Below are 25079 nucleotides of genomic sequence, written 5' to 3' on the forward strand. Positions count from 1 at the left end.
TGGTCACCATGTTTCTGATAATACTTTTTACCCCTGGGTAATTAACTCAGAAATTAAATGAAGTGTATTTGTGGTCTCTTCCTGAGCAGTGCATGGCCGACTTGAAATACTAGATTATCAGTTATGGGTGCCTTTCCTCAGATTATGGGCAAGCTGACGAAAGGAGGTGGAGCAGCCATCTCGGGCACTGAGGGCATCTTAAACCTGAAGAGGTCACTTAGTGACATCCGTAAAGGAGAGAGACAACAACAGGCAACCACCACAACAAAGGAGCCGCTGGTGCAAGTGGATACAACCAGATGACTCCACTTTGGGTTGCTATAGATCAAGGAACTCATTAAAATAAGACCAAATATTCTGCGTTGCTACACTGACTGGGGAGGGCGGGCAGTCACAGGAAAAGGGGGGTCGAATTCCAAACTCAGAATTCAGCTGGCAAAACCGGTTTTTGTCTGGTGGCATTTCACAAGTCCAATCCAAAATTCTACATTACAGTTTCTGATGAAGAACCTGTCACCTCCCTCTCTTTTAGAAGTAACTCCTCCTTCCAAAAGGAGAGGGACTCAATATTTCAAAAGTCCCTTTTCCTTCAAAGAGTTCATAGTTCAGTCAATGACCTCAGTTGCTGTATGTGTCCATGTCATTTTATTTTTCCTGAAAACTATTTCCAAAAATTTCAAAATAAAGTCATAGTCCTTTCCTCTTATGAGAAAAATTTTAAAAATAAAAAAAAATTTAAAAAAAAAGAATCTGTCATCCTCTTTATTCTGTGCTATTTATGATGCTCTATAAACAGGCTCCAACCTCATCTTTAGCCTAATCTCCTCCCCTCCTCCCCATACAGGCCCCATGTTTTCTAGACACACTCCAATGCGAGTTTGTGGGAACAACACGAATGCTCCCACTTCCGTATTTTTGGCTTAGACTGCTCCCTCAATGGAATATTCTCTCCCTATCTGTCTAGCAAACTCATGGCCAATTTTCAAATTTGCTTCAAGCCTTCTGCAAGTAAAATATATTGTTCCTCCTTCTTGGCTAATAGAATAGTTTCAAAAATTCTTTAATTAAAACATAAATTCATAAAAGTACACAAATCGAAGATGAACAGCTTGAGTAATTTTCAAAGCGATCATCCTCATATACTCACCATCCAGACCAAGTAATAAAATGACGCCATCACCCAAGAAGTCTCCCTCGACCTTCACTCAACCCATTCTTCTTCAGAGATAATTGACTTATAACACCATGGGATAATTTTGCTTGTGTTAAACTTTATATAAAAGGAAAAATATAATACATAGTCTTCTGTGCCTGGCTTGTTTACTCAGTATCACGTGTGTGAGATTAATCTGTGTTGTACATAATTCATTCATTTTAATTGTTATATAACATTCCATTTTGTGACTAGAACACAGTATTTATTCTATTGTCCATGGCCATTTGGGTTGCTTCCAGTCTGGAACTATTTTAGTGTGTTTAGCAACATTTTTGCATGCACATTATAATGTGCATATGAATGCATTTCTGTTGGCATATACCTAGGCCTGGATTGGCTGGATCACAGGGTATGCATAATCAGCGTTAGCAGATATTGTCAAAATATTTTCCAAAATACTTGCACCAATTTTCCCAAAGTTCTTGTACCAAGCCCAATATACAAGAGTTTCAGTGGTTTCTCATCCTGTCCAACGCTTGACTGTGCCAGTCTTTTTGATGTAGCCATGTACTGAGTACATAGTGATGTTAAACATTGTGTTCTAATTTAAACTTCCCTACTGACTAATGTAGCTCAGCACCTTTTCATATGCTCATCAATCATTTGGATATACTTCTTTGGAAAGTATCTGATACATCTCTCGTCCAATTTTTTAAATAACTAATTTTTTTCCTAATTAATTTGTAACAGTTCTTAATATATTCTGGATCAGAGGTTGTTATGACTTATATGTGTTACAAATATCTTCTCCCACTCTGGAACTAACTTCTTTGTTGATGGTGGGTGCCCTTTAATGTTTTTAATTATAATATAGTTTCAGTTCCTCACTCTTTTCTTTTATGGTTAGTACTTTTGGAACATGTTTGAAAATTTTGCCCATGAAGATACTCCTTTATATTTTCTTTTACAGGTTTTTTTATTTTGCCTTTTACATTTAGGTGGACAATTCACTTGCAGTTGGTTTATGTTTATGGCACAAGACAGAAGTCAGTATTTTTTCCAAAAAGTTATGCAATTGATCAAGAAACATTTATTGAAAGGATTTTGCTTTCCCCTCTGTTATGAAGAATTGCCTTTAAAATAAATCAAGGATCCGTACGTGTGCAAGTCAGTTTCTAGACTTTCTGTTCCATTGGTCTAATTGTCTAGTTTAATACCAACATCTTAATGTTTTCTTTAAATGTTTGGCAGAGTTCCCCAGTGAATCCACATGGTTAGGAGTTCTCTGTGAAAAGAAGTTTTATTAATGAATTCAACGTCTTTGATAGCTTTTTATTTCTTCTTCAGACAATTTTCCTTATTAAATCTTGTTTTTACCTCTTCTCAGGCAACTCAAGGTCCTTAAAACCCTTTAACCCTCCTCCTGACTTTTCTGCTGTTTTTGTCAAGGGAAAAGTTGTGATGAGAAAATGGAGACAGCTATACTTGAACAACAACTAAAAAAAGAAAAAGAAATTTCCTTATATTTCAAATGTCATCCTATGTTGTTTATCTGACCGTTCTTGAGGCCATTTAAAAGGGACTGCTCTGGGCTAAAAGTAACTGTCATTGGGGCTGGTTCCTTCTGGAGGCTCCAGGGAAAAGTCCATTTTTTCCTTGCCTTTTCCAGCTGCTAGAGGTGTCCATATTCCTTGGCTCCTGGCTCCCTCCATTGTCAAAGCTAGCAGCACAGCATCTTCCAGTCACTCTTTCTACTATTACTGTGATAGAATTGTATAATCAGTAAAAGTATTGTTTTACAAATGAAAAACAGCCCTGACCAGTGTGGCTCAGTTGTTTGGAGCATTGTCCTGTAAAATGAAAGGTCACAGGTTTGTTTCCTGGTCAGGGTACATGTCTAGGTTGTGGGTTCAGTTCCCTACTGCAGTGTTTACAAGAGGCAACCTATCAATGTTCCTCTTTCACATCAATGTTTCTCTCCCTCTCTCTCTCCCCTTTCCCTTCTCTCTAAAAGCAATAAGCATGTCCTTGGGTGAGGATAAAAAGAAAGAAAAATATGTGTAAACAAAAAATAAGCAAGTTTATTCCTGGCATATTGGCAGTCAAGATATTTAGACCTAATAGAAGAATACATATTATACACAAGTGGTTTAGGTCAGACACCAGTAACTCTTAATGTTACTGTTCAAGTTAAATGTAAAAGGCAGAGAGATACAGGGATACTGCCATTTTTCTATGGAATCTATTGTCTTTAAAACCCACACTGATCCAAAATATGATGGAAACTAGACCTCAGATCTCAACAAGTATTGGGATATCTACTATCTGATAAGCATTTTATCAACAATTAGCACAGTGCCTGACATATAGAAGTACTTAATACATAGCTATTTGGTATATTAATCAATAAATTCTCATAATTTTATTTAATCCCAATAAGCCAATGATCTCAAACTTTGTGTCCTTGGCAAACTACTTCTTTAAGTATCTATAAGGCCATTATAGCATCAAATGTCACTTCTATTTAAAAAGAAGCAAAACTGATATTGCTCTTGATAGAAAAATCTCAATGTACTGAACCTGAAAAACTGAGTAGTTTTCTATTGGCATGCTAATTAAAATTAATTCATCAAGTTAAGTCTAATTAATTAATTAATTAAAGACAACTCCTTTTGTACAACTCAGTCTTCACATTAAGCTATATAATAAAGTTTGTTTTGTTTTTTGTCATATAACCAACATAATTATTTTAACTATTGTAGAAATATAAGGAAAACAAATAGGAAAGGGCCCACATTATTACAAATAATACATTAAGTCAATTAAATAGTCCACAAAGACTATAAGACATAATATCTTCATGACTGTCCATGAGAGTAACTATTGGAAGACATGAATCCGAGAGGCTCAAATGCTCATCACATATTTTAAACTCTAGGAAGAACACAATTTCCTATCTACCTGTCAACACCCCAGGAGAGAAAGCCTACACTGGGTAGACGATGCATATATTTGAAGAACAGCTTTTTCATGAAAACATCCTTTTATAATAGTTTTGGTATCTTCATTTTTAATTGATCAGTAATCATATCTGCTTTGGGGGTTTGGTTGTGTTTTGCTTTATGTTCTGCATTTGGGTGTTAGAATGTGATCTTTTCATATATCGTGACATTTTTGAAAGACAGTACATGTGAGATATTGGGATATGGGTAATAAAATTCTGTAAGGACTGGAAGAACTTTTAAGTGGAAAGACAGCAAGTTTATGCTGATAAACAGGAGACCAACACCAAACTGACATCCAAATGGAAGACTTATCACTGGGGCTTAGCAGAGTAAGAGGGAAACTAGGTAGGAAACATGCAATTCATACACTCTGAGGTCTGTAAATTCTCAGTAGGGACAGGGAACTTAAAATGCAAGAAAACTATAGGTATATATTTTACAGGGTAAATCCGGCTTATGTTCTATTGAATCGGTTATGCTATTTTATCTGAATTACTGCCAATGCCAAATACTGTCAAGAATGAAAGGAAACAGAAACATTTACACACTGCTCGTGGCAGCAGTTTGGCATCATCTGGTGAAGTGAAATAATACACCCAGCTTATGTCCAGCAGGCACCTGCACTTCTAGGTTTATGTCCCAGATAAACTCTGACACAGACGTGAATAGAGAACATACACAAGGTGTTCGCTATAGCTTTAACTGTAATATTAAAAACTGGGAACAACATAAAAATCTAGCCATGCTATGAGGGATAAAATAAATGTAACAAAATATATTCCTACAATAGGACACCAAATAGCAGTTACCATGAATAAATAGAATCTACATAAATCAATGTAGATAAATCTTTAAAATGTTATGTAAATAAGTTGTACAAAGATATGTATAGTAAGATTCCATTTATAAGAATTTAAACACTCAAATTGTAGTACACATTGTTTAAGTATACACACACACACACAAATTTATAACATGAACTAGAAAGCAACACAGCAACTCAAGGATAGTTATTTCCTCTGACACTGGAATCCTTGGGAACTCTACCATTCCCAAGCCACATGAGCTGCCAAAAAAAAAAAAAAAAAAAGGTTTTCTCCTATAATTTCCCCAGGGGTAGCTCAAGGCTTTTCTTCTCACCCTATCCTCAAGCTCTGAAATGGTCCAGAGCAAAATTAACTCATCAATGATCCAATGACACTACTCTGGAAGGGCAGAAATCTTTTACAGGAACAAGAATTTAATAAATACAAATAAACTAGGACAATTTAATAGATGTAAATAAAAAGTAACTCTCCTGGGTCTCTGCATGCGGTCTTCTTGGATTTCTCCTCCTTTGACTGTTTTCTATTAATATATATAATGGGATCTCAGGAGAAACATCTCTTTAGTTCTTTCTGCATATGTGACTTTTAGATTCGTCTTTGTCCCTTTACTTGTTCCCTCCCATGCTTTGTTGATACAACATGATCCTGGGTTGAGTCTCACTTATCAGATCTCTTGTCTCCAATGCTTAGAAGGCCAAGTGGCCAAGAAGGTGAGGTTCAAAGAAAAGAATACTTTTCAACTCTACCTCTCACCCAGTCCTTAAGTCAGTTCAGAGGGCAAGGGGACCAGTTAGAGCTTCAAAGCTGCATGTCGTCTGATACATTCTATGAAATAAGCTCTTCCCTGCCCCAGGTACCACCTTCTTAGCTGGGACTCTGATGGTTCACCATCTTCCACGGAGTACTTTCTCTCAGGAGAATACACTGCTACCTCTGTGTTCCTTCTTCATCTAAGTAATTCTTGGACCACATCTTGCATCTGCAACAGTGTATACTATCCTTAAACAGAGGAAGCCTTGCTCTTCTTTTGTAACAGGAAATTATGAAGATGGAGGGATGCTTCCCGTGGATACTTTCAACCAAGACATTGAATTTAGGATGAGACAGAAAGGACTACATTTTTCCTGCTTCAAGTAAAACATGAATTTGACCTGGGTGACATAAAAGTCATTGGTGTAAAGCTGACAAGTCACCTGCCTTCCCAACCCCCTTTCCTCTTATAATCTATAAATGTCAGGCTCTTTTTATTCTGGGACCAATTACAGTACTTTTACCCACCACACTCACTACTAATGGATAAGCACTGAAACCACAACTTATTTGGTCACATAAACACTCACACAGTGTGGTAAGAAATGTTATTCCCCATCAAAATTACCTGGACATACACCTTAGGCATAAAGACTCTGTTTTCCTTTATGAGCACTAATAATTCATTTCAAGAGACAACTAAAGTAATGATTTTCCTATCCTTGAGATACTGACAGTTTCTCATTGTTAATTATGAATTTCACTGTGCTCAAAGAAGGGTACATTAGCCAGGGCACCAGGGCTCCAAAAAGATCCCCCAATGTTTACAGAAGAATCAGTCAGTGCCTACAAAGTATTTGAAGTCCGTAGACACCAAACACCAATCTCCCTCTATAAGCAAATACATCTGAATGAGGCTTTTGACTATGTCAGACCAGCTCCTGCCTTGTTTTAATCTCAAGACAACAACAGAGGGTAATTTGAGAGTCTCACGGGGCCCTGAGCTTCCCTCTTTCCTGATCAGTCCTGACAGGGACAGGGATAGGAGGCCCAGGAGACGCCTCTTCCCCAGTTTCTGGTTAAGAGTATGGGATTAGGCCTGCAAACAGAGGGGGCACTATGACCAATGGACTACCATGTGATCACTGTTTGATACTCATTTCTACCCTGTTACACAGACCTACTACAGGCCTGGCTTCACTTGTTTATGGTTCATCGGGCTCCATTCCTCTTGAAAAACCCAAGAGTGAACTTTCATCTGCTTAGATTGGGCCTTCCCTGCTTTGAGTCCTGAGCCTCACCTGATCCTATAAACTAAATGGAGTGTCCTTGTCAAAATTCCTATGTTGAAGCCCTAACCCCCAGTGTGACAGTCCTGGGCAGTGGCACCTTTGGAACATAATTGATTCATGAGGATGGAGCCCTTGTGAAGGTATTAGTGCCCTTAAAGGAAGAAACGCCAGAGAGATGATCTTTTTACCACATGAGGACACAGAGAGAAAGTGGCTTCTGCAAGTCATCAAGAAGGTCCTAACCAGACAACAAATATGCAGGCACCTTGATCTTGGAATCCCCAGCTTCCAGAATGGTGGGAAATAAAGGTCTATTGTTTACGCAAACCACAATAATTGTTATAGAAGCCTGGGCTGACCGAAATGCCTGGGAAACCTGAGGATTCACACCTTTAATTTGGCAGGTCTCTTGGAACCACAACACAGCTCTGTCTGAATCCTACAACTCCCAAATGGCCCATGCTACCCAGTCGATGACACCCTTGGCATCAACAGCAACTTGAAGCACTGCTTAGTCTGCCTGGCTACCCTGTGAAATGAAACCAAATCAAAACAAAAACATCAAACAGCCTCTGCAGCACAATGAGCTCCAGCAGCCTTTGTGAGCCATTCCAGAGTGCCACCCACCCAAGCTTGACTCATTCACCCGACTCCTGGGGTCCTTTGTCACTGCCAGTCCCAGCAGGACTAGTACATAGGTCTGTTCATTTATGACAGGAGACTTGAATTTCAGGTCATGAGATTAAACCTGCAGTAAATCTAAATTTGCATAAGGATAATGGGCATTCTAAGACACTTTATGGCAATGAGCCCTAAGTGGTAATTAACCACTGAGCACATTTACTGATAAGCTGTTCATTAGAGAAAAACCTGACGACTAGCAGTGTTATCAGAGTCCACAATTTTCGCAAATCTCTTCCTGAAATGCTTTTTTTGCCTGCGGGACTAAAAGCTAGCAAAAATCACAGAGCAGTCGTTCTCAACGCCATTGTCATGCCACGACCAGTGTGATAAACCCTGAGAGGTGAGAACCAGTTTGGTGGATTTCGCTTAATTTCTTCCCCATGAGCTTTCTCTTAATCTTAAATTTATTTTGGAAGAAACTTCTATAGAGGAAGCATTGGTTACTTCTTTTTTGTTTGTCCATCTTAAGCCAGAATTGGTTCATTCATTCACATAGGAAGTATGTTTTATGAATCAGTAGTATTATAAGGGAGGGAGGAGCCCATTGAGTAAGACCAAATGCCATCCATAGCACATCCCGCAGTTGGTCTCATCGCTTACAAGGACATCTTCACTCCCAGTCCTCCACAGATAGAGCTCTCACAGTTCACTTTCTCTTAGACTGTGATGCTCTTCATCATTAGCATCATTATTTGGAGAATATCCACAAAGCCCATGGTCCAACCTGCCTCAGTTGCACTAATCCAATGGCCAAATGTAGTCAATTCAGCATTGACTGTGCACTTAATAAATGGCAGTCATAGCGGCTTGGCCCATGAGAGATACAAAGATAAATAATACATGGTCTGTCCTCAAGGAACAAACAGTTTGCTCATGCCTGGAATCACCCCTTGGTTCTTCATCATTTGCATTTGTTCTTCTGTTAAGAGTAATGTAGTTGAATCCCGCCTATAGAAGAACACTGTATAGACTGAGCTGGTAGTTGGAGATAATTCCAGCCTTCCAACACATGCTTCATTCTCCCTTCCTGAAAGTCTTTACTACACTTGTTTGTACCACCAACTCTGACACATGATAACAGCATTTTGTTATATTTCTTCATGATTAGATTCTTCAAGTGCTCTGTGTACATCAATCTTATCTCATCTACAATATTCTTAGTTGCTGTAAATCCTCTGTGCAATAAACATACAAAACAGATAAGATAGAAAGCTATTTGAGAGCAAAAATAAATAAATCCTATCATATCACTGTTAATAAAAATGCAGAGCATTCAATGAATGATTTATACTGAACTGAACTCAAATGAATGGGCATGTCTTCTGGATAGCCTTGGGTATCTTATACTTGCAAATCTATGAAGTTTGCATTCCATTTGCTAATCACATAAAAATATCCCTTAAGTTTCACTGTTCTACAACTGAGGTTTTTTCATTTTATTATAACAAATAGATGTTGATTCTCTCACATCCAGAGCTTCAGTAAATTTTAATGATAGAGCTAATCAATTAGGGGAAAGGAGAGTATAACTGCAAAACATGAATTATTGAAAGGTTACCTAAGAAATACATTTTTAAAAAAATTACAGCAACTCAAAATAAGCCTACAAAATATTTCTCAGTAAGACTTCTTATCATACTCTATTAATAAATACATTTTTTAAAGTTTGGAATTCCCCCTAGGGATGCTGTCTTAACTTTTATGATTCTTCACTTCTACTGGATTTTTTGCCTTTGAATTTCTAAATGAGGGAGTCTCTCTAATTCAAAAGTAAAACAAAATTACCCACCATCTCTGAATTCTCAGCTAAAATGGCATTTTCAGATCTCAACGTACTGGTTCTCATTTCGGCACTGAGCCCTGCTGACTACACCACCAACCTGGACGCTTTTTTTGGCTTCCATAATACTACATTCTCTAATTTCTTCCTCTCTCTCCAACTTTTCCTTTTAAATCCCTCTGCTCTTACACATTAGTGAGTCTCAGAACTCTTTTCTGAAAAACTCATTGTCCTATTTGATTTGCTTTTTTTCTTATCTGATTTCATGAATTCTAATTAATTTCACTATGTTCCTTGCATTCAGGTCACAGCTACAGAGAGCTCTCTGAACTTCACCCTGAGCTCTAGACAATATCAACACCTCTAACACAATACACTCAAAACTAAATGTAGCATTTTCCCCCATTAAGTCTACCACTCCTCCAATATCTCCATATTGTATTAATACTGCCCAAACCTGAAACTGTGACCTCTCCCTACCTTATTCCAAAGTCCAACCAAGTTGATAAGCCTTGCTAATTACATCCTCCCTACTCTTCTCATTCTTAGTTTTATCCTCCGATATAATGAAGTCCTAGCTCTGGTGCATACACACAGCACAGCCTCACCTTGGATCAGCCAGCCACACTGAGCTCTGATACTATAAAATGAGTTAGGACATGTAAAATACTTAGAAGAGTTCCTGACATACAGCAAGCACTCATTACATGTTAGCTGCTGTGAGTGTCGCCACCGCCACCGCCGCTATTCCATGCTATTTCACATGCTATTTCACATCTTTGTCTTTGCTGATGTTATTTCCTTCCCCAGGAATTGTTCCGTTTGCCTAACTCTTCACTCTTAATTTTTTTTTTTTTAAGTTCTGCTCATGTTCTTTCTCCCTCAAGAAACCATCTCTAATGTCTTAGGTCACCGGAGTTCCCAAATTTAAATTTCAGTGTAAACCTGTAAAAACTTTGATCATACAGCTTAACATATTACAGTACATTGTAATCAATCATCTAATTTTTGTCTACTATTTCAACTAGGACAGAAGTAACCAAACTACAGCCCCTGGGCCAAACCCAATGTACTTCCTGCTTATGTAAATAAAATTTTATTGGAACACAGACAACCGTTTTTTAACATATTATCTATGGGTTCAATAATGTAAAAAGCAGGGTTTGGTAGTGATAATATAGATCCTATGGCTCACAAAACCGTATCTTCACTACTATTAACTAGTTACCACTTGGTCCAGAGTTCTTCAAATTTGGCATTATTGGTATTGGGGGCTAAATAATTCTTTGTCAAAGAGAGACTGTCTGATGCACTGTAGGGCATATGGCAATGGCCTTAACCTCTACCCACTAAATGTCAGCAACACTCGTACCCTACCACTTCACTCCCCCTTTACTTCACTCGTCTACCCCCTTATCCAGTTTTAACAACCAAAAAACTGTCTCCAGACATTTCCAAATGTTCCCTGGGGTCAAAATTGTCCCCACTGGAGAACCACCAACCTAGCATTTTACAGAAAACATTGCCAACCCCTTTCATATGTCCCCATGAAAGACATATATGATCTCTCAAGGAAGGAAATGTGACCAGTTCACTTTGTATTCCAAACACCATATCTGCAACATAACAGAAGCTCATTAAATCAATCATTAAAAAGTGACTGGAGGGTTGTAAGACATTGCAAAGCATTTTAAAGTTTATAAGAATTTTAAATTTGAAAGGGACATTGGTGAACATCAAGCCAATACCCAATGTTACAACTAAGTTTTGTTTCCTTTAGCATTTTCAACTTCACCTATCAAACTGTTACATTAAAAACATCTATGAAGAAAAATCATGCTGAGAAAGTTAAGTATCAAAACCCCATTTGATTGCCGGTAATTTAAAAAATATGAAATCACTGCCTTCAGATTTTCTATATACACATACATTTCATTTACCCCTGAATGAGATTTTTTTTTTTACTGTTTATAAAGAAGAAATTATTTTCATTTTTCAGATGAGATTATTTCAATTGGGGTTAAACTATAGTATGAAGAAACAGCAACTTCCTCAGAGTCAATCAAGGAATTCATTCAAGGGATATAAATTCCTTTCCACTCTCTTTAATAAACCTATAGTACACATAGTATTGCTGAAAGTACAGAAATCTCTGCCGCAGAGGGATTATATACCTACCAGAAAAGCTAACAACTGAATGAAGGGCATTTTAAGTACCAAACAAATGACAATAATAGCTAACATTTATAGAATGCTGACCATGTGCCAGCATTCCAGAATCTCATTTGATGTTCAAGAAAACTATGGGATAGACACTATTAAGCTATTGATTTTACAGATGAAGAAACGGAGTTGCAGAGAATCTAACTAATTTGTCCAAGGGCACATATGCAATTAAGTGGCAGTACCAAAATTTGAGCCTGGAAGTCTGCCTCCCAAGTCTGAGGTAACACAGAGAATACCATGTAAACGTGCTTACAATCTGGAAGTGAGAAAGGCCACTGTTAACTGAGATGGCCAGTCAAGTGGGTAAACATGAGACAAGCCTGACAGAATGGGGCAGTGGCAGACTACAGAAAGAAAGGGAGAAATCCTCGGTTGGTAGAACCAAATAGAGAAGTTTTAGAAGCAGGAACTCAGAATGTATGTTTAGAGTAACAGGAAATAGCCACTCTGATTAAATATAGGGAGAAAGTATGAGGAGGTGAGACAAAGTTTTAGCCAAACTACAGATGGCCACGAGTGGGCGGCTGAAGAAGACATGTTCTTGTGGGCGCCGGATGCTTCTGAAAAATCACACCAAGAGCAGGGTGGGGCAGAATGCCGACTACAGAGGAGGGCAGAAAGAACGGAGGTGGGAAGACTCAGTAGGACACCACAACAACAGGTGAGGTGTAGGACGGAGGGGGAGGGGAGAGGTAGCACGGGGAGGGGGTCCAAAAAAGAAAGAGTGAGAAATGTAACCAGGAAATGGACAATGGACTTCTGTGACTTATTGAGGGCAAGAAGGAGGGGAGTGAGTGAGAAGGGAAGATCAAAGCTCACTCCAAGGTTTGGCACTGGAATGAATGAGGGGTGCTAGTGGTGTCTGCTGTTCTAAATGTACTGGATTCATAGCCACGGCCCCTTTCTTCTCCCATTCAGCACATTGGCCCACCTCCCTTCTACAGAAGACATGGGTCACCCTGTATGAATTCTCTCATTATTCCTTTCTCAAACCTCATTCCTTCCCTACCATCAGTGGGAAAGAAGCATTCCTTCCTGAGTTTAAGAAGGTACAGATCAAAGGAAATGTTTTATGTAAGGACCATATCTGTAGCTTGCAAAGAGGAAACAAATAGGTAGGCAAAGATCAAAGGCATGAGGGAGTGAGTATATATGAAGACAGTGTCACCAGGAGGTGACAGGAGAGGAGGAGATGCTCAGCACAGGTGAACAGGTGACTTATAAACATGGAGGGACACCTTGCCCTCTGGGATAAAAGGAGGGAGAGTCAATCTAAACAGCAGGTGAACTGGCAAATGAAGACACTGAGGTTGAGATTAGCTTGATACACTGATGGTGCAGAGCTTGGACTTCGCAAGAAAAACAGGGTATCTAATCACAGACAATTGTTCTCTCACCTCCTCTCTTAGTGAGCCATAGCCACAGTGGTTTCCTCGTCATTTCTTAAACATGCCAAGTTTTTCTGTGTTTGGGATCCTTTTCATCCTTGGAGCTCCCTCTGACTGAAATGGCCTCTCGCAGATCGCGTGTGGCCGACCCTGTTTCATGCTAGGCCCCAGCTTCGTTATCGCCTCCTCAGACAGTCCTTCTCTGGCCAGTCTAATAATGGAGACCCAACCTCATTGCTGCTCCCGATTCCATTATTCTCTCTTATTTCCTTCATACCACTTATCATTATTGTAAAGTATTTTAATTAGTAGTTTATGCACTTAAGGTTAGTGTCCTTCAACCATAATGGGAATTCACAGGCTCAAGGATCTTTATACTTGGTCTCATTCACCACATACTTCAACACTTAAAACAGATCCTATATCAAAGCAGGCGCCCCATGAATATTTACTGCACTCATGAGTAAGGGAATGAGAGTTGTGCTGTGGAGAAATTGAGAGCAATAATTCTATTACTGATGTTCATAAATATTTATGAAAGAACATTTTTCATATATTCATGGGCCTAGGACGTAGGTTTAAAGGGAATATTCAATCCATAGAAATCCTAATTTCTTGCCTTTTAGAAGCTCAGTCTATTGGGGGAAACATATTAACACAGATTGTTAAGATACAATGCAGTAAGGACTATACTAAAAAGGAGGCAACGGAGGTAAGACCAAGGGCCGTGAGAGCATATAATTAAGTGCTCCTAACGTAAGCAAAGTAAATGAGGAAAACGGTTCTCCTAAAGTGCTGAGGACAGGTATGCCCCATTGGAGTCTGTCATGTAATGGTAGAGGGTGAGGAATAACCACGAGGTAGAGAGGATGAGAAGTATTACGACTTCCTCAAGAAGGTTTTCATTGAAAGTCAGGAATGGACTAAGGGTAGAAATTGAGCAGGAGACAAATCAAGGATCTGGAGCATATCGCTAGTTGAGGGAATAAGAAAGGGATAGAGAGAAGATCTGAAAAGAGAAAGACTCCTTAAAGGGGCTAAATCTCCAAAGGGTCGAAAGAGAATAGCTGTTACACTCGGAGAAGAGGAGTAGAGCTCATTCCACAAGAGAGGAAAAGGTAGCATTTAGTGCCTCTGAAGGTAAATCTAAAAGTGGAGGGAGAGAAATTTAACAAGCATTACCTTAATAGTTTCTATGTTCTCCAAAAAGCATGAGATATACCATCTGCCCATACTGGCTGGTGAGGGAGAGGCTGAGGAGCAGGGAAGGAAGAGAATTTTATTGGTTGATAATTGGTGTGTGATGTTACTGCCCTTTGATACATCTTCACTGATTTGTGAAGTGAAAAATGTGTGCTCATCTCCCTCTTGACATCTATGCAGGAACTAGCTGTGGTGCACTGTCCACACGGGGGATAGAACACCAGGTTACAATCGCATCAGAACACTAATGGAATGGTCATTTCTACACTCGCAAAGCAATTTTAAAAAACATTAGCTAATTAATTAGCTCAATGATTACTTTATCCCCATAGGTATATGTATACAAGGACTCCTTTTTTGGTCTCCTCTGAGGCTTTTGAAGACACAAGAGATTTTTGTCTTAGTGGGAATGTTGTAGTAGATTACATCTGCTGTAAATAAGTGACATTTTTAGAAAGCAATGTGTTCCACTGAATTTATCCTGAAGAGGGAAAGAAAATGCAAAGCTAAATAACAAACTCCAAGAATCAGACTGAAAATTCATAATAAGCCTAAAAAGTAGCTGCTTCTCATTCTGGCTTTCTGGGGGTACAGGAGGCAGATAGCTCCAACCTTACAGAAGATGTTGGGTTGAAACAAAAGTACAGGTGTGAGGTGTATCTCGATAAAGGTATTCCACTGCTTGGCATTTATGCCAAGGGGAGATCCTTCCCACTCAGGTTCCATAATGAAAATCATTCCTCCATTAACAGGCTGAGAAATATCAATTTGCTCAGTCAAAGTGGGAAATCAAGCAAAAACTGCCTTCCTCTCAGAACAATCAATGGCAAGGTGAAAAAAACAGGTAATTGGATCCAGTCTCCCAGCAGGACATTTTGCCTGAATCAATGACCTCTCCTATGAAGTGGAGCCTCCAATGACAGTGAGAGAGCATTTCCTAGAGCGGGTTTAACCACAGTCTCACCAAGCTTTTCCTGGGAAGCTTACTTCCTCCTCTTCCTCACCAAGTCTTTTGATTGAGTTGGTGGAGATGGCAGCAGTATTTACTTCTCAACTCCAACCCTTGTTAACTGTGTGACCTTGGGCAAGACACTCACTCTCCTTAAATTCTTAAATTTGTTAAGAGAATTAAATTAGGGGATACATATGAAATGCTCAGCACCATGCAGATACATGCTTCTCGTGCATTCACATTGTTAAGTGCTAAATAATTGTTAGTCTATTGTTGCTATCGTGTTTATAATTGCTGTGGTTAGAACGGTTTTTGAGACGATGCCAGTGAAAGGTCAGAGGAGAGAGAAATAACTGTAAGTGACTAAGAGGTCATGGCAGTGGCTGGGAACCTCAGATCCTAACACAAGGGCAACCCTATGTGTCTCAGTGGGACTTGGATGGTTAACTGGTTTGCGGATTAATCAGGAAAGTCTACAAGACAATGAACCTGGCCTAATCAATCAGCTTTATTCTTTCTATTCAAAGGCTAATTCACTGTAGAGCTATAGGATCTTATGTTTGGAAAGAAATTAGAAAATCAAGATCATCTCATCACTTGATGGTCCAATAGAATCTACACTGCAACCTTGGCAAGGTGGTTGCCAGACTTGGCTTAGGTGCCTTGAGAGAGAAGGCATTACTGTGACAGCAGATTTGGACAGCTCTCCTTGTAATGTCTTCTGGTATTAAGTATTCGGTTTCTACTCATTTGCCTTAGTTCTTCTTAAAGATAGACAGATCCACATTTAATCCCACTTCCAGAGGACAGTCCTTATGTATGAAGACAACTCTCTATCCCTGGCTCAGGCATCTTTTCTTCCTCAGGTTAAACATTCCTGGATCTATCAGTCAACAATTTTTATGTCAGATTCTTGAGCCTCCTTATCTTTTTCATAGCTCGGCTCTAAACATGTAATCTATCAATCAATCAGCTGATGTTTTAAAAGCTTATCATACACAACTGAAAAGAAACACTTCTAGTAATCACATTAGCACATGGTGATGATGATGATGCTGATGATGATACATATAATTTACTGAGTATTTTCTATATATCCTAGGCCCCATTCTAAGGGTTTTACACTTATTATCTCAGTTATTACTCATAGCAACCCTATAAAGTAGGCATCATTATTCTTTTGATTAAATAAATAAGCAAAGTGAGGCAACATGATCAGCCTTCCACAGCAAATGAGAGTAGAGCTGGACGTTACAGCCAAGAACTCTAGCTTAAGAGCTGCTCTCTTAGTCATTAAAATATACCACAATTTCCCGTGTATAGTGTACACTTTTTTGTCCAAATTTTTGATGGAAATATAAGGATGTATGTTATACATGGGTATAATGAGTACATACCATGGGAATAATAATGGACATAATAATCCTGTGTATAAAGTGTGCAAAAACATGGGTGTGCAGTATACATGGGACCACATTATACACAGCAAAATATAGTACTATGGAACTGTCACCTCCTTTCTTTTATAAATCATATCTCAATTCAGCCACAGATCATGTAGGTACGTATTTATGTTTTATCACAAGTCCCTAACATAAATGTTGAATAAGATGAAGCACGGGGACACCCATCTGACCATAAGGTCAATACAGATATATTCAGCAGGACTCACTGGTATGTTTAAGTAGTTACTCCTTTACTGAACAGCCCTTATATCTAATCTCCTTTTCCCCATCTTGTTGATGAGGATATCATAAAATGAATTCCTCAACGCCTTGCTGATATTTAGCTATGCTAGATCCATAGTACTTTGCTGAATTATTAGTAATAATATGAAGGGATATGTGAGTTTGGTTTTCTGATATGGCATGCTTTTAGTGTTTTTAGTGAATGATTGTGGTTCTGTTGATCACTCCTTTCTACCAGCTCATACTTGTATAAACAACACACTCCAAAATCTTTCCCAGATGCCAATGAAACTCCCAGACCCACAGCTTGCATCATCTACACTTTCTGTTTCTCAGAAAACACCAACTTGATTTCAAAAATTTTATTTGCAAATTCCCTCTGAATGGTATCTAGAGATACCATTCATCCAAGTGAAGAAAGCTGAATTAATGCAAAGCAATTAGGTGTCTTCTGATTTTATATTTCCTACCTATATCTGTCTTTTCCTATGCAAAGACCTATTTTCTTGTCAGAGAAGACAGGGGTAAATTGGAGCATGAGGAATTCTTTCACATCACTGTGGGCTCTATGCTGCAAATGACAGAAACTCCAGCTCATGCTGGTTTGGACAAAAGAAATAATTTATTCAGTCATGGTTAGAAATCCAAGGCTAGTGTCATTGGAACATCCAGGGCCTCAAAAATGTCACCAGGCTCTGGTTTCTCCGATCTTTTGGCTCTGTTCTTCATCTGGCTTCATTTTTGGCCCCTCTGATGGCAAGAAGGCAGCCAAAAGTCAGTTTTATACCGCCCCACGTTTTAGCCCTAAGGACGAAAAACTGCCTCCCTACAACATATAAACAAAAGTCCTGATCTTTTATGTCACGACAAATTGGATGAAGTACCCACCTATGGGCAAAATAACCACGGCCAGGGAAATGGGAGTCCCTGACCAACTTAGCGCTCACAAGCCCACCATGGAAGCCAGGTGGAGTCAGTGCCACTGGAGTCTTGTTTAGAGAATAAGGGAAAATAAAAACCAAGAAACATTTATCAAGGAACCGTGAAATGGACACCAGGTCTCTAAAAAAATTACACTCACCATATCTACTTCTTTATCAACAGCCTATCAATCATAAGCAGCAAGCCATTCTCTGATATGTGTGTTCTGGCTTTAACGGAAGAACCACTTTCTGTTTGTCATAGTCTTAAATACCCCTGAGGCTTTAGCTCTCCTGATGCTGCTCTGTGGGTACACATGGCTTTCTCATAGCCACCCTGGGCTAAGTGCGCACACCTGGTCCAGTGCCTTAGGGACCCGTCTCTTCTTCCTCTGTGACAGAGTGCCCTTCTCCCTCCTCATCATTTCAGTTCCTTGTATTCCAGAAGGTAATTTCTTTTCCAGAAGATCCAATTTACCTTCTTTACAAAAATTTCATTCCAACCTGAATCCCATGATATTGTCACTATTTGACATTTTCTTTTTCACCCACAGAAATGACAGTTTCTATGGTCAACCCAGGAGGCAGCTCCTAAAACAGTTTCTCTTCTTTCTTTCCTCCCTCTGCTGTTTTATTCCATTCCCCAGCCTCTGGTTCATGTCTCCACTTCTTCCTACCTTGTTGGAACTTGGTCCCTCTTGGTGCCCTTTTTGTACTGGTTCTTCCATTCTGTCGAGGCACCCCTCCCCCAAGCCCACACAATGCTTTTCCGCATACCGTCCTGAGGGTAGGAAAATTGACTCCACCTTGATAGCCACCATTTAACAAGCAGCAACCTTTTCCTCTACACCCACAGCCCTCCACAGTAGTGTGCATTCATTTCGTCAGTGATCACTACCCTCATTTTACAGATTGGGACACGGATGCTCCAAGGAGGTCATATTAGTTCTCATTAGCATCAGGACTGGATGAGGTAGTTGGATTCAGGTCAGTGGCTCTTCTTTGTTAAACTGCATTGGACTCTCCTAACTTCTGCAGTTTTTCAACTGCAGAAGCAACAAAGAACAGTAAGTGGTTCCTTGGCCAGATCTGATTAATAACATAAATGATATCAATAGCATTTGCACAGTGCCTTACAGTTTATAAAGCACCTCCTCTTCTTTTATCCCATTTGCTTCAGGCATAAAAATGCTTCAAGTAGGTATTATTATCTGATTTTAAAAAAACCTGAGGGGAAGAGCAGTCAAGCGACTTTCTGTAAATCTCACAGCTAGTAACAAGTCTAAGCAGGAATCAAACCCTGGATTTGTGCTTCTAAAGCCCAGTGTCTTTTATCTTCCATGCTGACTTTAAAACAAGGGTCCCCAGCCTCTGGGCTGTTGGCTGGTACCATCCAGGCCTGCTAGGAACCAGGCCTCACAGCAGGAGGTTAAGCTAGAATGTAATGAGCTTGAATCATCCTGAAACCCTCCTCCCCACTCCCTAACTCCCATCCATGGAAAAACCGTCTTCCATAAAACTAGTCTCTAGTGCCAAAAAGTTTGGGGACCGCTGCTCTGAAACACTCACTTGAACTTCACTCACTCTGTCACCCCCCAGTCTTCTTGATATGGGGAAAAAAGAAGTGTTTAGGCCTAATGCCATACCTCAATTTACCTGATTATAAACTGAGATATTTTTCACCACCTGAGAAATCAGGAAGATATAAAAACAAAAGTTTGGGGAGCAAAGAGATTGGGAAAATGTGAGTGAGAAAAAAAATAAAGTAAATTGACTGTAGAAGCAAGAAAAGAACACAAAAAAAATCATAAAAAAAATTAAGTGAAAGCATAAGAGCAGGAGAAAACAGTGAGACAGGATAAAATAAAATGAGTATATTAAAAAATTAAAAAAAGCAACAACAAACACATTATCCCAAAGCCCGCAGGTGCCTGCAATTCAAACAAACGTATAGCAATTAACAGAATTAACACAGCCTTAAATAGCTTGGCTCACCAGATGTGGACTCCTATCAGGGTTCTATAAAATGCAAAGTTATTACAGATTAAACCATTAATCATCTGTTCAGAGACTATCTCTGGCTGCAAAATCCCATTTGGTTTTAAATGGCTAATAATCACAAAGGGATGTAGAATGTAATGTGTGCAATGATGTTCTACCCAATCCTTTTTCCTTTAAATATGTGTTCCACTCTCCCAATTCTTGTGCTTTTCCTTCCTCCCCATTAGAGATGCCATGAGAAAAGAGGTGAGGTAGACCAGCCTGTCCCAGGGGCCTCAGCAGCACTTGAGCTTCTCCTCAGGAAAATGAAGAGCCAGTGCAGAACCAACAGATCAGTGGACAAGCACCATACTGAAAAGAAAGGAGGATGGTGTAGAAAGAACCAAATCAAACAATTCAGCAAACCCCACCATAGGCGGACACTGTGACGGGCTTGAGAGTCAGCTCCCTGGGGCCACTGAGTCTGATAAGACACCGTCTGTACAAATCGGTCTTGACTTGGCTTTCCTCTACTGCACCGTGCTTTATCCAACAATAACAGCTTAGTAATGCCAAGAACAGAGGAAGGAAGAACTGTGTGTCCTCACAGGGAGGGTCACTGGGAACAAATGGGAGTCAGAAAGCAGCACTTTTCTGCAGAAATTTTAAGATTCAGATAGGCACTTTCCCTGCTCACTGCCACAGCCAGTGGACCACCCTTCCCAACCCTGCTCTTCAACCTCCTAGGACAAAAATACACATCAGGGGAAAGGGAGAGACAGACTAGCGTCAGTCTTCAATGAATTAAAGCCTGACGGGCAAGAGGACCATCTGAATGTGTCATTCTACTAAAGATCCCCCAATGTTTCTATTTGGTTCTATTTCACTCGTTAGTTTATTTTGTTCATTAGAATCCTCTTATAAGTGAGATCATACAGTATTTGTCTTGACAGCTGTCAAAGTGGGGGGTGGGGATAATGGTGGAAAGGGAAGGGATCAAAGAACATGTACGAATGACCCATGGACATGAACAATGGTGTGGGGACTGACTGTGGGAGGAGGAGGTAGGATGGGCAGAGGAGAACAAAGGAGGAAACTTGGGGTAACTGTAACAGAATAACAATAATAAAAAAATCCCCTAATGTCTCCCCATTATCTAGAAAACAAAGCTCAAAGGTATAATGTAAAAATAAAGCTCTCTGTGACCCAGTCCCTCCTTCCTTTTTGGCTACATTTTTAGAACTCCTAATCTTGTATTTTATGCCCTGAAATGAGGAAATTGTGTACTTCTCACCCAGACGCCATGATGTGACCTGTCTCCAGGCCTTTGCTCAAGCTGCCTCCTCATCCTGAGGCAGCGCTGCCTCCAGTCTTCCCTGTGCACGTCTGTCTACCTTTGAGCCTCACCTTAGGTATTGTCTCCTCCAAAGAGTGTTCCTGAACCCCAGGATATGTTAGGCCCTTCTCCTTGGCAGCCCCATTGCACCTGACAATGCCTCTTTTGGTATATTAATTACTTTATTGAATCATATTTGGGTGTCTGTCCTCCTCATTAACTGCGAGGTCCTCTCAGGCAGGAACTGCGCCCGGTTCCTCCTTGTGTCTCACACAGCCCGTGGCCTCCTGCAGGTTTTCAGAACATGTCTGCTCATCTAAATTCCACCAGATTTTAGAGCTTCATTAGATTAGTCTGCTCATTAATTTATTCCAGACATGATTACCGAGTGCATTCTTTTATGCCAGGGACTCTTCTAGGTGCTGAGGAAACACCTGTGAACAGATGAGGACTTTGTCCTCGGGGAACTCACATTTTAACAGGAAGGAGATTGACAGTTGTCAAATAAGCAGACGTCCAAAGGCAACAAACAGAAGGGAATGACTGAGGGTGGGTGGGAAGGATCATCCCCACTTCAGAAAAAATGAGAGAATTGTAGTAAGGCAAACCTTACAATAAAGGGTTGTTGTTCCCCCACAAGCAGTCTTTTGCTGATATCAAAAACATGGAGCTATGCACATGTGAATACATATTCACATACACTTATATTCATAAACTGTTTTATAAGCATTATAGAATCTTTAATAACAATCATAGAAAAAACGCCATTGTATGGTTTCACTTTTGCATACATTATTTCATTTGATCTTCAGAAGAACATAACAGAGGTCCTATCACCTCCACATTATGGGTAAGGAAACAGACTCAAACAAGACTGGTGGCTTAATCTAGACCACAGAACCAGTGTTACAGCTGGTATTTCCAACCGGGTTTTGTAATCTTAAACCCTTACTCTTTTTATGATGCCTCCCTGAAAGCCTTCTAGCTCCCTTCTTCCTAGCAGAAGTTCTAACCATGTCTCTTCGCCTTGCTGAGCCTTTTTATGTAAACTTCTTTCATATCAGAAAGCAGGCAGGGGGATGGGTTCCAAAAGATTCAACTATTGTCATGTCAAGATTTTTTTAGTGATCCTAAGAAAGTACCTAAGAGCATTTATCAAAAAGGTATTGTATTTATAATTTACAAACATGGAATTTCACTTGGAAAATATAGAAAGTCATACACAAAGTTTGGTCTTTTTTCTAATTCCTCTTGCTGCCTACTCCCTTCTCGCCTGCAGATTTTCTGTACAAGGAGCTAATCATCATTCACTCATTACCATGGGGTATGATAGGAAAAGGGTCTCTGTGTGTGGAAGTATTTGCATGAGAAGGGGAGAAAGGGGAAAAGGTCCCTCACCCAAGCACAACACAATGGCTGGCTTGGACTTGAAAAACAGAGTCAGGACCTATTTAAATGTCTACTGTACTGCACTCAGGAAAAAGCAGGTTTATAGTTCTGAGTAGGCAAAACAGAGTTTACTCTTATGCTGTTATTTATTAACTATTATCTTTATTTTTTATTATTATTATTAATCTACTTTTGCCCACCCCTGTATTTATGGAGAACCCACTAGGCCAAAAGCTATTCTAGGAGCTGGGAACACAAGAACAAAAGACAGGCAGACCTGTGAAAACATGAAGAGAAATAAGACTCTGACTCTGTGATGTCTAACTGGCCACAAACCTTATACTGGTACCAGGCTGTGTAGAGAACCACAATAGTTTGATGACAACTTGGACACTCTTTGGTGTGGCTTTTACAAGTGTACCAAGTTCGGAGGTGTGTCACACAGGAGAAATCGCAGTGGAGCCAGAACTAAACTTTCGGATGTGAAGAAACTGTAGTTCCAAAGATTAAACTCATTCTGTGCCACACACACAGTGTAGGTGCCACAGAACATCAGAGTCCCTTTGCAATGTCCCCATTTTGAAGAAAAGGACATATAAAAGCCCCTAGTTCAGTTTAAGGCAACTTAGAGCCACAAATGGCAAGGGAAGACAGAAAAAGGAAGACAGAGATAGGGAAAGGAAGAAGAAACTAAAGGAACCGAAGACTGCTCTTAAGGCAAATAGGTAACATGGGTAAGTGGAATTTATCCAGGATAAAAGTCCAACATAGCCACAAGCATTTGCTATTTACTAAATTGTCCAAGAGAAACAGCAAGAACAAGAGAAGAATTTCCTAGCCCTGCTCACAGAATAGTGAATTGTAATGATTAAGTGGAAAGAAAGAATGTGCCAGGACCACATTACACTCAATCTGTTTAAAACACTGAAACAAATAAGAAAGCCTCCCAAGTCCCTTAGAAAGACTATAATACTCAATGTGTAAAGGAGAGATAGATGGAACAAAAGTTAGTAAAGTTCTCAGTGTGCCCACCATTTCCCTCAATGTTTTAGACTTTCTTTTTTCTAACTTGATCTGGATTTAAATGCAGATTTATGTTGCTAGCTAAGGTATGTGTATATTTTTATTACTAATTACTGTTAATGATGCTTTTTCAAAACTGCCTTTAATTTTTACACTATTAAGTGACTTTCGAAGCTGTCTGCTCTCTACCTAGGCAGTGAGAGAGAGAGGAAATTTATTTTATCTATTTTAGGTTCTGCATGCATAGTTATTAGAGATACCTTCACATTTTGATGAGTCTTGCCTCAAAATGTTCAACATCATTCTTCCTGTTTGACAGATTCGGGAAATTGCTTCTTTGTTTCAAAATACATAATACAATCAGAAAAAGACTGGTCCTAGCAGCCACCCCTAGATCCTGTCCAGGAAAAACTCCTGCTCAGGGCTGTTTCCCTACAAAAATGGATGCGTTCTCCACCGCAATCAATGCCTCATTCATTCCTGAGCCACATACGTGGTGACAAAATGTTCCTTTTCTATTTCTGATGAGAGAGCAATTCTAATATAGTGTGATTTCACAGTGTTTAAGAGCCTTTCGGGGTTCATTAGACACTGAGTAGTTTGTGCTTTTTTTCTATCCAAATGGGAGTAAATCCTGTGAGAGAAGTGTTCTGTCAGCTGCAATTCCACTAGGAATGGCCAGTAGAGTCCCTATGGTCTGCAGACGCCTAGGTAATGTCCAGCAGAGAGAGGAAGGCACTCTTAGGGTTCCCTTCTGTAATTTGTCCTTCAGGCCAGAACAATACACAGCTGTAATTGAATTTTCCCTCCTTTGTCCTGTCTCTCCTTCCTGTCCCTTCCTCTCAAGCCACCCATCATTTATGACAGCAATGCTCAGCTCAGACATCAATTTTTCTACAACACTGATTCCCACCTAAAACTTACCAGTTTCCTCTACCCAGTTAGAATATTTAGTCCGTGGCACTGAACACACGCTGTTTTCAACTGCAGCTGTTCGTTTCCTGATCTCCTCTCCCTTCCGAGATTATAAAGTCTTCAGGTACGGAGACCATGGCTTATGAAGAAATACTAAGTTTACTTACAGAACAGAAAAGGTACCCAATGATTATCTGATAAATTTATCCATTCAATAACTGCTTATTAGGTACCTCTTACATACCAGTCGCGATAGGCGCAACTCCTGTTTGGACATGACTCACAGCTGAGCGGTGTGAATGGACACAGGCGCAATGCCATTTCATGTATAACTGAGGGTTTAACAAATTTCATGTAAAACAAATAAAACATGTGTCCTGAGAGGAGGCTTATAACATATCAGAGGGATCTTTGTCTACAAGAAGGAATACTGTTAGCTTCTCAAAAATTTCCCCGAGGAAATGGTAGAGATCTCTTAGGCAATAGAGCTTAGTTTAGATTAAACAAAAATGTACAGCATACTGCTCTGATGACACAGTGTTCTGGAAGAATTCTACCAAATCAA

At 39.7% G+C, this 25079-nt stretch overlaps 1 protein-coding gene across 12 annotated transcripts in view; it reads right to left on the reverse strand.

Moving 5' to 3' along the window:
* NRXN3 (neurexin 3) overlaps positions 1–25079 on the reverse strand; it is a 1414514-nt gene that overhangs the window by 1025531 nt on the left and 363904 nt on the right. The gene's annotated exons all lie outside the window — the stretch shown is intronic.

The sequence above is a fragment of the Pteronotus mesoamericanus genome, unplaced genomic scaffold, assembly GCF_021234165.1.
Source record: "Pteronotus mesoamericanus isolate MK-2021 breed Mesoamerican mustached bat unplaced genomic scaffold, CSHL_Meso_final contig_182, whole genome shotgun sequence".
In the NCBI taxonomy this organism is placed as follows: Eukaryota; Metazoa; Chordata; class Mammalia; order Chiroptera; family Mormoopidae; genus Pteronotus; species Pteronotus mesoamericanus.